General features: G+C 44.0%; 1 long non-coding RNA gene across 3 annotated transcripts in view; it reads left to right on the top strand.

Annotated features, from left to right (window-relative positions):
- Positions 1 to 1,251: 1,251 nt before the first annotated feature.
- LOC134927796 (uncharacterized) overlaps positions 1,252 to 12,177 on the top strand; it is a 54,766-nt gene continuing 43,840 nt past the window's right edge. Inside the window, exon 1 of one of the 3 annotated variants that reach the window (XR_010177732.1) lies at positions 1,252 to 2,522. This is a non-coding gene — a long non-coding RNA (uncharacterized LOC134927796). The remainder of the gene's footprint in view (positions 2,523 to 12,177) is intronic. The other 2 variants (XR_010177734.1, XR_010177733.1) reach the window with 2 other exon arrangements.

Here is a 12,177-nt window from a genome sequence, read left to right as displayed (position 1 = left end):
ACAATGTGTTGGGGATATTGATACCAAGGTAAAGTATGTAATCTTATTTACAATTGTGTTTATATTGGGATTTAAGTCTGGTCAGTTTATCAGGGTTAAGATCACTTTAAAACGAGAGCGAGTAGCATAGTAACACAGTTCCTTAATGAAAGGTCGCTCTGTGTGGTAAATAACAGACACTCACACCTCCCAACTTTGCCCTTGCAGTAAGAGGGACACACGCGCGGCGAAGCTCCTGAAAAGGGGGTGTGGCCTACGAAAAGGAGGCGTGGCTTTGCGGGAGGGGGCATGCCCAGCGCTCTGTGAGCCGCTGGCATGCTCCCTCTCCCTCTGTCTCCAGTGAATAGACGCTGTGCGCATGCGCACAGCGTCTATTCACCGCTGCTCTGCAGGGCAGCGAGAGACAGAGACTCCCAACTGGCCCCCCCCCCCCACCGCGGGACACTGCGGCCCGCGGGTGGGACAGCGGGACAGTCCCCAAAAAATGGGACTATCCCGCGAAAATTGGGACAGTTGGGAGGTATAGACACTAGGCAATATAAGGTAAAGTATGTAATCTTTTTTCCAATTATATTTATATTTGGATTTAAGTCTGGTCAGTTTTTGAGGGCTAAGATTAAATGGCAAAGCTTCTGTTTTAGATGTATTGAGTTTATAGTAAGAAGCTTCACTATAGCATTTAATCACCTCTTGAAGTACTGAGAACGAAGTGTCAGGATCAGTAATGAAGACAAGAACGTTTTCTGCAAAGAGACTTAGTTTTTGTTTAGTGGAGCCCACACATACTCCCAGAAAAAGTGAAGATTGTCTCAAAAAGGCTGCTAAAGGTTCTATGGCAAGAACATGCATAAGGGGGGATAAGGGGCATCCCTGTCTGGTGCCGTTTGAAATTAGAAAGGGAGAGTACGTGAAACCATTACCAAACACTGAGGCTGAGGGAAAGCTATATAATGCTAATATTGAAGATAAAATTGGCCCTTGTGTGACCCTGAAAGGTTATTATAGATAAAATGTGACCCTGAAAGGTTATTATAGATACATGGAATGGGCAGGGTATAATCCCTACCTTTATGATAAAGACCATTTCCCTGACTAAGTAAATATATAAATATATATAGTGCTGCTAATGAGGAAAATATTATAAAATGTCATAGTTCCACATGGGCTCAGTAGTTTTTAGTGTGGAGAGGGAAAGGCCCTTGTCTCGCGACTACCAGCCACGAGCCCTGTAATCCTTTTGACTCAGTACATAGTAGGTGGAGCACGAGACTGTACAAACGAGGGGTGTCCCGCGAACTGAGCGGGAAAAGCCTGCCCACGAGACCCCCAAAGACTAGTATAAAAAGGGGATCACAGCGCAGTTTGAACACACTGGTGCCCTTTGGTGAGTGTGACTTCTCTCTCTCCCTGCTCTGCTTCAAAAGAGCTGTGCTGTAAACATTCAGCAGGAGCAGGGGAGAGGAAGGAGCCTCAGTCCGGAGGAAAGCACCCGAAGATTGAAAGCAAGCGGCGACCAGAATAAGCACGGAGCTGCATCGGAGGCAGCTGGGGGAGAGGAAGTGAAGAGCGGAGCCGCCGGGAGTGAAGAGACCATCCAGACAGGAAACGGGGAAGGCGAGCGCATCGGGAGACAACACCCAGAAGTGGTACATCTTTGGTAAGATCACCCACCTACAGAGTGCCTGTATCCAGCGCCGCCCCACTGCTGCAGCCTCCGCTGACAGTGCGGCACCCACAAGTCTTCTCTGTATACACCACCGTACATAGGCCGCCTCCCCAGCTCCGCCCAGCCGTGCCTCCTCCGACTTTATCTCCTCCTGCCGGAACCGCCTAGAGTAACTGGCTCTGCCTAGAGGCTGCTTCCCCAGCTCCGCCCGGCCGCGCCTCCTCCGACTTTATCTCCGCCTGCCGAAGCCGCCTAGAGTAACTGGTTCTGCCTAGAGGCCGTTTCCCCAGCTCCGCCCGGCTGCGCCTCCTCTAACTTTATCTCTGCCTGCCGGAGCCGCCCAGACTAGCTGGCACAAATTAGGGGCCGTTTATCAAGCTCCACCCGGCGGCGCCCCTTCCGTCTATATCTCCGCCTGCCGGCGCTGCCTCATAGTAACTTATATAACATCGAGGCTGCCTCCTAAGCTCCACCTGGCATAAGCGGCTCCGCTGCTAAACTCCGCCTGCCAGTGCCGCTCATGTTAAACAGCCAAGCATAGAGGCCGTATACAGAACTTCTCCCACCAGTGCTCATTCAACACTCAGTGCCCCTGACCAGCGCAGCTAAACACTACAGTTCCAAGGGGCCGACATGTTAGATCCTGCTCTCAAAACCCTCCGGTCAGGGCCGCACAGCCATTGATACAGTCTGCTTACTTTATGGACAGTGACCCATCCACTGACCACCAAGCACCACCCATTAACCTCAAGCCTCTAGAAAACTTTCAACTGCTCACCAATGAGACTACACGGGGGTGTGGCCACTATTGAAGTATAGAGGCAATGAGCAGGAGCCCATTGTGAAGACAGCTAAGGTCTGTGATATACCTCCAATTGCACGCAATTGTTAGTCACTCACATTACACCCAGTCTCTCCTTTATGGTACTGTGACTCTCTCTGTGTTATTATTATAGGAGAGATTTGCTAAATTATTAGACAAGCCACAAGACTGGAGGTTAAGTTACTTATAACATCTCAAAAGCACTTATTTTGTTTAATCTTTTGCGGATACCTACCTCACAAAAGTGAAAAATATTAGAAGCAAATTAAGAGATCAGACTATCTATAACTTAGCGGCTGGGTAAGGAGTATTCCTATTACAGTAAAGGCTACTTTAAAATTTATGTCCTTACTACAAAGGAATAACAAATCTATATAGATATATAGATATATAGATATATACCCTTATATCCAGCATAGCTATCAAGGATATAGATTGCTAAGTTCAGTGTCAGCGACATCTAGTGGGGAGAATTTGAACTGTCCTCTTTGGTTTTTTGATACACTGCTACTAAACAAGTTTCTATTTGGATACAATAACAACTTGGTAAAGCAAGCAGGAAGCCAGTGAAACAAGTAATACTCTCTTAAATGTGATACATAGGGGTATATTTACTAAGGTCCCGATTTTGACCGAGATGACGTTTTTTCTTCAAAGTGTCATGTCGAGAATTTACTAAGCAAAAATCTCGGCAGTGATGAGGGCATTCGTAATATTTTGGAAGTTCTAGGAAAAAATTACGAATCAATACACCATCGGTCAAATACGCCTGCAATTTGGTAGAAATCGGTAATTTACTAAAAAGTGCAAATCACAAACACTGCCGACAATAGCCAAACACTGCCGTGCTGAAATACAATTCGTGAAAAAGTGCTAAAAAAAAACAGACCTGCTTTTTTATCCCGTGTTTGGATAGGCATGCACAGATCCATGAGATCCGTGCATGTTTATCAGTGGGAAGGGGATGGGAAAGTGTTATTTTTATGAAAAAAAATTGCGTGGGGTCCCCCCTCCTAAGCAAAACCAGCCTCGGGCTCTTTGAGCCGGTCCTGGTTGCAAAAATATGGGGGGGGGGGAAATGATAGGGGTTCCCCCATATTTAAACAGCCAGCACCGGGCTCTGCGCCTGGTCCTGGTTCCAAAAATACGGGGTACAAAAAGCGTAGGGGTCCCCCGTATTTCTGAAACCAGCACCGGGCTCCACTAGCCAGATACATAATGCCACAGCCGGGGGACACTTTTATATAGGTCCCGGCGGCCCTGGCATTACATAACCAACTAGTCACCCCTGGCTGGGGTACCCTGGAGGAGTGGGGACCCCTTCAATCAAGGGGTCCCCCCCTCCAGCCACCCAAGGACCAGGGGTGAAGCCCGAGGCTGTCCCCCCCATCCAAGGGCTGCGGATGGGAGGCTGATAGCCATTTTGTAAAAAATTAATATTGTTTTTAGTAGCAGTACTACAAGTCCCAGCAAGCCTCCCCGCAAGCTGGTACTTGGAGAACCACAAGTACCAGCATGCGGAGGAAAACCGGGCCCGCTGGTACCTGTAGTACTACTACTAAAAAAAATACCCCAATAAAAACATAAGACACACACCTTGAAAGTAAAACTTTAATGCATACATCCACACCTCCATATACACATACTTACCTATGTTCACACGAGGGTCAGTCCTCTTCTCCATGTAGAATCCATGGTGTACCTGTTGAAAAAATTATACTCACAAAATCCAGTGTAGATGGCTCCTCTTGTAATCCATTTGTAATCCTGGTACTTGGCAAAATAACAAAACGGACACCCGACCACGCACTGAAAGGGGCCCCATGTTTTCACATGGGACCCCTTTCCCCGAATGCCAGAAAACCCTCTGACTTATGTCTAAGAGGGTTCCATCAGCCAATCAGGGAGCGCCACATTGTGGCACCCTCCTGATTGGCTGTGTGGTCCTGTACTGTATGACAGGCAGCACACGGCAGTGTTACAATGTAGCGCCTATGCGCTCCATTGTAACCAATGGTAGGAACTTTGTGGTCAGCGGTGAGGTTACTTTCGGTCAACCGCTGACCACAAAGTTCCCACCATTGGTTACAATGGAGCGCATAGGCGCTACATTGTAACACTGCCGTGTGCTGCCTATCATACAGTACAGGAGCACACAGCCAATCAGGAGGGTGCCACAATGTGGCGCTCCCTGATTGGCTGATGGAACCCTCTTAGACATAAGTCAGAGGGGGTTTCTGGCATTCGGGGAAAGGGGTCCCATGTGAAAACATGGGGCCCCTTTCAGTGCGTGGTCGGGTGTCCGTTTTGTTATTTTGCCAAGTACCTGGATTTCAAATGTATTACAAGAGGAGCCATCTACACTGGATTTTGTGAGTATAATTTTTCCAACAGGTACCCCATGGATTCTACATGGAGAAGAGGACCGACCCTTGTGTGAACATAGGTAAGTATGTGTATATGGAGGTGTGGATGTATGCCTTAAAGTTTTACTTTCAAGGTGTGTGTCTTGTGTTTTTATTGGGGTATTTTTTTAGTAGTAGTACTACAGGTACCAGCGGGCCCGGTTTTCCTCCGCATGCTGGTACTTGTGGTTCTCCAAGTACCAGCTTGCGGGGGAGGCTTGCTGGGACTTGTAGTACTGCTACTAAAAACAATATTCATTTTTTTACAAAACGGCTATCAGCCTCCCATCTGCAGCCCTTGGATGGGGGGGACAGCCTCGGGCTTCACCCCTGGTCCTTGGGTGGCTGGAGGGGGGGGACCCCTTGATTGAAGGGGTCCCCACTCCTCCAGGGTACCCCGGCCAGGGGTGACTAGTTGGTTATGTAATGCCAGGGCCGCCTGGACCTATATAAAAGTGTCCCCCGGCTGTGGCATTATGTATCTGGCTAGTGGAGCCCGGTGCTGGTTTCAGAAATACGGGGGACCCCAACGCTTTTTGTCCCCCGTATTTTTGGAACCAGGCGCAGAGCCCGGTGCTGGTTGTTTAAATATGGGGGAACCCCTGACATTTTTTTCCCCATATTTTTGCAACCAGGACCGGCTCAAAGAGCCCGAGGCTGGTTTGGCTTAGGAGGGGGGACCCCACGCAATTTTTTTGGGGATTTTAACACTGATTTTATTTTTTAAAAAGGTGCACAATGAAGCCCAGCACGGATCTCTCAGATCCGGCCGAGATTCATTGTATTAAAGTCGGCAGTGTTTTACAAGTCACTCACGTAAAACACTGCCTAAAAAAACGAATGACATCGACATCGGTAAATCCGAAAGTGCAGAATACGACAGCTTAGTAAATTAGTCGTACAAAATTAAAAAAGTTGCAATTTTACACTTTCAATGTCAATCGTGATTGAACTTTGACCTCAAACGGAAAAATACGAATTTTAGTAAATATACCCCATAGTCTGGATTATTCTAGTGGTACTGTGATACACTCAGCCTTTGCTATATGTGACAAGGATATTAACTATAGTTGGAGGAAAACCACCTGCACAGTTGAATATATATATATATTTATATATATATATATATATTCCATATACCTAGGATCTACCGGTATCACTCAGATTAGAAAGTACATATAAATATATATGCATATATATAAATTTATTGAACAGATATAAAGACTTCAACAGAGACTGTAATAGTGACCGTTATGTATAATTAATTGTAATATGATGTAATGTATTAATATTACATAGAGGAGTAATGTAGATACCTTCAATGTAAAATGGTCTTAAGTTTTAAATCTGTACACAGAGATAATATATATTTATTGTATCGTTATTTATGGTATGTAGGATAAGTATACTAATTTTGTCATGTGGATGCATAAGTAATAGAATATATATAATTACATTAAAAAAAAAAAAACAACCCATCTATTGAGTGGTGATTACTTACCTATTGTAGGGATTATAGGAGAGTATCAGAGAAATACCAGGTACTTTGGTAACTGAAATATAAAAAAAAAAAAAAAATTAAAAAAACAAAGATAGTTACTGGGTTTTTCCCAAATTTACCCATTCACAATATACCACTATCTATCATAAATTTGGGTGGAGGCACTACATAAGAGTTGATTACTTAGTAACCCTAAAGAAAGATCCCACTAAGGAGGGTTACACTTGTAAACCTGCCTTCAATAATACCTCTTTACGGAATCCCCAGTGTAGGCGGTCGAACGCTTTCTCAGTGTCTAAAGAGAGAAAAACATCTTCCCTCCCCACTTTTTTGAGGTATTCCGCCAAATCAAATACTCTTCTTGTATTATCAGAAACTTGTCTGACCCTCACAAAGCTTACTTGGTCAAGATGCACGAGCTGGCGAATAAGAGGAGACAATCTATTAGCTATGAGCTTAGAATACATTTTTAAATCCGTGTTAAGGAGTACTGTGGGCCTGTAGTTTGGGCACAATGAAGAGTCCTTAACCTGTTTGTGAATAGTAATGATCCGAGCTTGTAGCATTTCCGTGGGCAGTGACTCACGGTCAGTGGCATATCTATAAAGGCTAGTAAGAGAAAGTGTCAGGTCAGAAGCAAATTTTTTGTAAAATGAATTGGTAAAATTGTCAGGTCCCGGGAACTTACCCATTGGCAATGAGGCAATGACTGTTTTAATTTCCTCATCGTTCCATTCTGAATTTAAAACATCTAGAGCTGCAGATGGAAGTCTAGGGAGGTGTATGTTGTTTAAAAAGGAAGAGATTATAGAAGAATTAGGTTGAATTAAAGAAGGGTCAGACTGTAAATTATATAATTTCTCATAATAGCGGGCAAAAGCCACAGCAATATCTTGCGGGTTGTGTACCAAATTCCCCTCGGAGGATTGTACATTTTAATTCTGTTCCTAGTCTGTCTCAATCTAAAACCAAAACAAAAGAGATAGTGTTCTCAGCGCTGTGCCAGAGAATTTCCAAATGATCGTGCATTGGCCCTCATTCCGAATTGATCGCTCGCTAGTTGCTTTTAGCAGCAGTGCAAACGCTAGGCCGCCGCCCTCTGGGAGTGTATCTTAGCTTAGCAGAAGTGCGAACGAAAGGTTAGCAGAACTGCTCGTAAAAATTTTCACGCAGTTTCTGAGCAGCTACAAACCTACTCCTACCTTGCGATCACTTCAGTCAGTTTAGTTCCTGCTTTGACGTCACAAACACGCCCTGTGTTCGGCCAGCCACTCCCCCGTTTCCCCAGGCATGCCTGCGTTTTTACCTGTCACGCCTGCATTTTTTAGCACACTCCCTGAAAACGGGCAGTTACCTCCTAGAAACACCCACTTCCTGTCAATCACTCACCGATCAACAGAGCGACAGAAAAGCGTCGCTCGCCCTTGTGTAAAACTGCATAGTTTTGTGTGAATGTACTTTGCGCATGCGTACTGCGGCCCATACGCATGCGCAGAAATGATGCTTTTTTCAACTAATCGCCGTGCTGTGACCGAAAGCAGCTAGCGATCAACTCGGAATGAGGGCCCTTGTCTGGCAGTCACAAGTGCCCAGATTCTAACTTTTGGAAAAACACTTAGATTCGGGTTCACACCCGTAGACACTGAAAGGTTTCTTTAACAACTCAGATGAAATCAATGCAGCAAGCCCATCACTGGAAATACACTTACATTTATATCCTCTCTCGCATTCCCATAAAGGTATCTTTCAGCAACGATCCTGATAATCCCACACTTCTTTAATGTCCAAAAACAATATTTAATATTGTTGCAAAGTAAAAAAAAAAAACTGACAAAAATCACACCATGAAAGGAGACCCATAAGCAACATGGAATAAGATGCGCCGGTCAATCCAGCTGCAGACACGGACTGGATGAAATCGCGGCAGCGGCCTCAGATGTTCCCGGCTTCTCGGGTCTGGTCAGTGGCAGCAATAGCTATAATGTGTTTCAAGGGTTTTCCCTCTTCGTCAGTCGACTATCTGATGAAGAGGGAAAACCCTTGAAACGTGTTTTAGCTATTGCCCCCACTGACCAGACCAGATAGACCGAGAAGCCGGGAACATCTGAGGCTGCTGCTGCATTTTCATCCAGTCCATGTCTGCAGCCGGATTGACCGGGACATCTTTTTCCATGTTGCTTATGGGTCTTCTTTCATGGTGTGATTTTGTCAGTTTTTAACTTTGCAACAATATTTAATATTGTTTTTGGACATTAAAGAAATGTGGGATTATCTGGATTGTTGCTGAAAGATACCTTTATGGGAATGCGAGAGAGGATATAAATGTAAGTGTATTTCCAGTGATGGGCTTGCTGCATTGATTTCATCTGAGTTGTTAAAGAAACCTTTCAGTGTTTACGGTTGTGAACCCGAATCAAAATGTTTTTCCAAAAGTCAGAATCCGGGCACTTGTGACTGCCGGACAATGCACAATCATTTGGAAATTCTCTGGCACAGCAATGAGAACACTATCTCTTATGTTTTGGTTTTAATGTGATATAGCGGTTTTTAAGGGCGAGCTCAATTAGTGTTTTTAAGCTGCTTATGTGCATGGTAGTGCAGGTGAAGCACATTTGTTTCGTTCTGTCTCAATCTAAGCCTACATGCTAGGAATTTACCCGCTTTGTTATCTAAGGAATAAAACTTTTGTTGCATTTTAGCATACGTGTGATTCATGCGATTTAGGAACAATGCATAAGGTTGATTACAAATTGAGACTAATTCACATTTCAAAGAGCGAGTAGGTTGGGCTCTATTCAAAGATACTTGGAGTAGTCTCTCTTCCAGATCAGACTGTTAAGATATTGTCTTCGCAATCTGGCCCCTACCTGGATAACTGAACCTTGCAGGACAGCCTTCAAGGCACACCAATAGGTGGGTACAGAGGTGTCAGAAGGGGAGTTTGTGGCTAGATAAGAAGACACAGTATCAGTGATAGACATAAGTGCTTCAGGGGAAGTTAATAAGTACTCTGGAAATCGCCATGGGCGTGGAGGGATTTTTGAGCTATAGCAGTCCCATGACCAGGTTTCTGCCACAGGATCAGACCAAACTACCGGGCTAATAGTAGATTTACGAGTATGTTGCAATCCAATAAAATCAAATAAATATGAGAATAGAGGTTATGTATATGAGAAAAGAAAGTATAGTCTTTCACAGTGGGAGAGCGGATACGCCAAACATCATAGAGATCGAACTCCACAAATAAAAGTTGCAGCTTTTATGGACAGCCTAGTTTCGTAGTTCTTAAAGGATGGAGCTTTATCAATTTTCCCATCAGAGACCAAATTAAAATCGCCCATAATAACTAAGTGGCCCTTCTGAACTTTATGCAAAGTTTCAAATAGTTTCCTCAGAAAAGTAATTTGCTGGGAGTTTGGGGCATACAAAGACATTATCGTTATTTATTTATCCTCCAACTTCCCTACTAAGATCAAATAATGACCATCCTTATCTGAGGTTTGATGAGACAACTCAAAGTGGACAGAATTTTTAAATAGAATTGCCACACCGTGTCTTTTAAAAGGCCCATTTGCTAAATAACTCATAGGGTAGTGAGAATTATACAAAGAGGGGAGTGGCAATCAAAGAGAAGTGGGCTTCTTGAAGGGCTACCACTTTCACCTTTCTTTATGGAAGGTCTCTCAAGCCAATCATCTCTTATTAGGGGAGTTCAAATCATGGACATTTACGGAATAAAACTAAACCATGAAGTGTCAATAGTCCCGATATTCAGGGAGAGATACGTCAAACCTCATATCTGTACTCCAAGGAGGGGGGTGGAATAACAAGAAGCACAATGAAAGGAAAGGCATGAGTATAGAATAGGAAAAGAAAAACAGAAAAGGAAAAAAAAGAAAAAGAAAAAACTGAATTAGCCCTAAAGTTAGGGCTACAGTGAATGTCTCCTAAAAAAAAAACAGGGCAACAAAACAAAACACATTTGGGGGTGGCCAAGGCAGGGTGCCCCCATGCAGTAACACATACAATAAACTGTAGAGCTGTAAACTTAAGCACATATATTGGAATAGAAATTATCTGTAATGCGACTGGTCCCTGAGTAATAACCGAACTGCAGTATAGGGACCATAATCATTAGGTCAACTAGTGGCTACAGACTAACAAAAAAAAAATAAACTCAATGTATTGACCAGGCATAAGTCCATGTGGAAAGTCAAGCAATATTAAAGGATATCAAGACATCACTTCATTCTGCCAGAGGCTGGGAGGAAGATCTAGACTTAGATTGGCGTACTGTGATGTCCCAATCCGCCAAAAGTTTAATTCCAGCATTCAGAGTTGAGATCACATATGAGGAGGAATCGTTCCTGATGATGAGCTTAACAGGGTATCCCCATCTGTGATTAATGTTATTGTCGTGGAGAGCAGCTGTAACAGTTTGTAAAGCTCGATGTTTTGCTAAAGTGTATTGTGAAAGGTATGGGTAAATTTGAAGACATCCCAAAGTATCTGTACCTTCACCTTGTCTGGTAGCTTTCAAGATGTCCTCCTTGTCGTGAAAAAAGGGGACTCTTAGTAATGTATCTCTAGGATAGTTAGAGGCGTAACCTCCCCTCGGCTTGGGAAGGCAGTGAACGCGGTCCACTATTAGATCTTGGGATGTCACTGATTGGATCAGTTTCTGGAAGAGTTTGGTTACATAGGCTTTCAACTCCACAGGGGTCACAGAATCAGGAATGCCTCTAATTTTAAGATTATTTGTCCTCAAGATCTGCAATTTTATCTTGCATTGTGGTCATCTCTGTCTGAAGCTCAGAATGAGCTATAAGGAGGTCATTATGTGATGACACCAAGTCCTGCATCTTGTCCTCTAAGTGTTCCATACACCCTGCTATCCCAACCAAGTCAGTTCTGAGAGTTTGAATAGAGGACTCCAGACCGGAAAGAATATCAGACCTAAAGGCAGTGAACATCTTGAGAATGGATTGTGTGGTCAGAGGAGCTTGCGAATCAATGTCCATATCCATGCTAGAAGATGCGGCAGGGGCTGTAGAATTAAACAAGGTGGAAGGGGTTGAATATCTCATTGATGGTGAGGTGGAGGACTTTTGGGCCATGTTGACAGTCTTAGGGAACTGTACTGGCACTGGAAGTCGTGGTGCTTTTGACTCCCGTTTGACCGGCATGTTGATATAGAGGCAAAACTAGAACAGAGTAGAGTTATTTGAAAGCCAGCTCAGATGGTACAATTGACAAAATTAGTGCTTAATTATTTAATAAGTGTCACTGCATGGACGCAAGTAACTTCAGATCATCGCAGGAACCTGCAAATTCTGCGGCATGAAGACCTGTCAGAGGGCAGTCAGTCTTAATCACACAGGACAAATCAGCGGGCAAAGCTGTAGCAGCTCAACATTTCCAATGGTGATAACAAATGTGAGAGATATAAGCAAAGCTGGAAAAATCTTCTATATGAGCTGATTTGTAAAATCAATCGTAGAAGGCATACAATTCTCTCAACGGGCCACTAGAGGGAGAGCCAGGCTCAATTATTCCATCCCAGTAATCTGCTATAGGTTTTACAGAATAGGATGAGAATAGGATTGTAAAATGCAACTTGGAAGTGTGTCAGAGGAGGAGATTCTGCACATATAGCAAAAGTAGACTGGTCACTTTAAAACAAGAGCGAGTAGCATAGTAACACAGTTCCTTAATGAAAGGTCGCTCTGTATGGTAAATAGCAGACACGTGTAGGCAATATAAGGAACTTACCCTCCTCCAT

Source organism: Pseudophryne corroboree, chromosome 5 (genome assembly GCF_028390025.1).
Source record: "Pseudophryne corroboree isolate aPseCor3 chromosome 5, aPseCor3.hap2, whole genome shotgun sequence".
NCBI lineage: Eukaryota > Metazoa > Chordata > Amphibia > Anura > Myobatrachidae > Pseudophryne > Pseudophryne corroboree.
The sequence above is the reverse complement of the archived record's forward strand: the minus strand, read 5'-3'. Positions and strand labels throughout refer to the sequence as shown.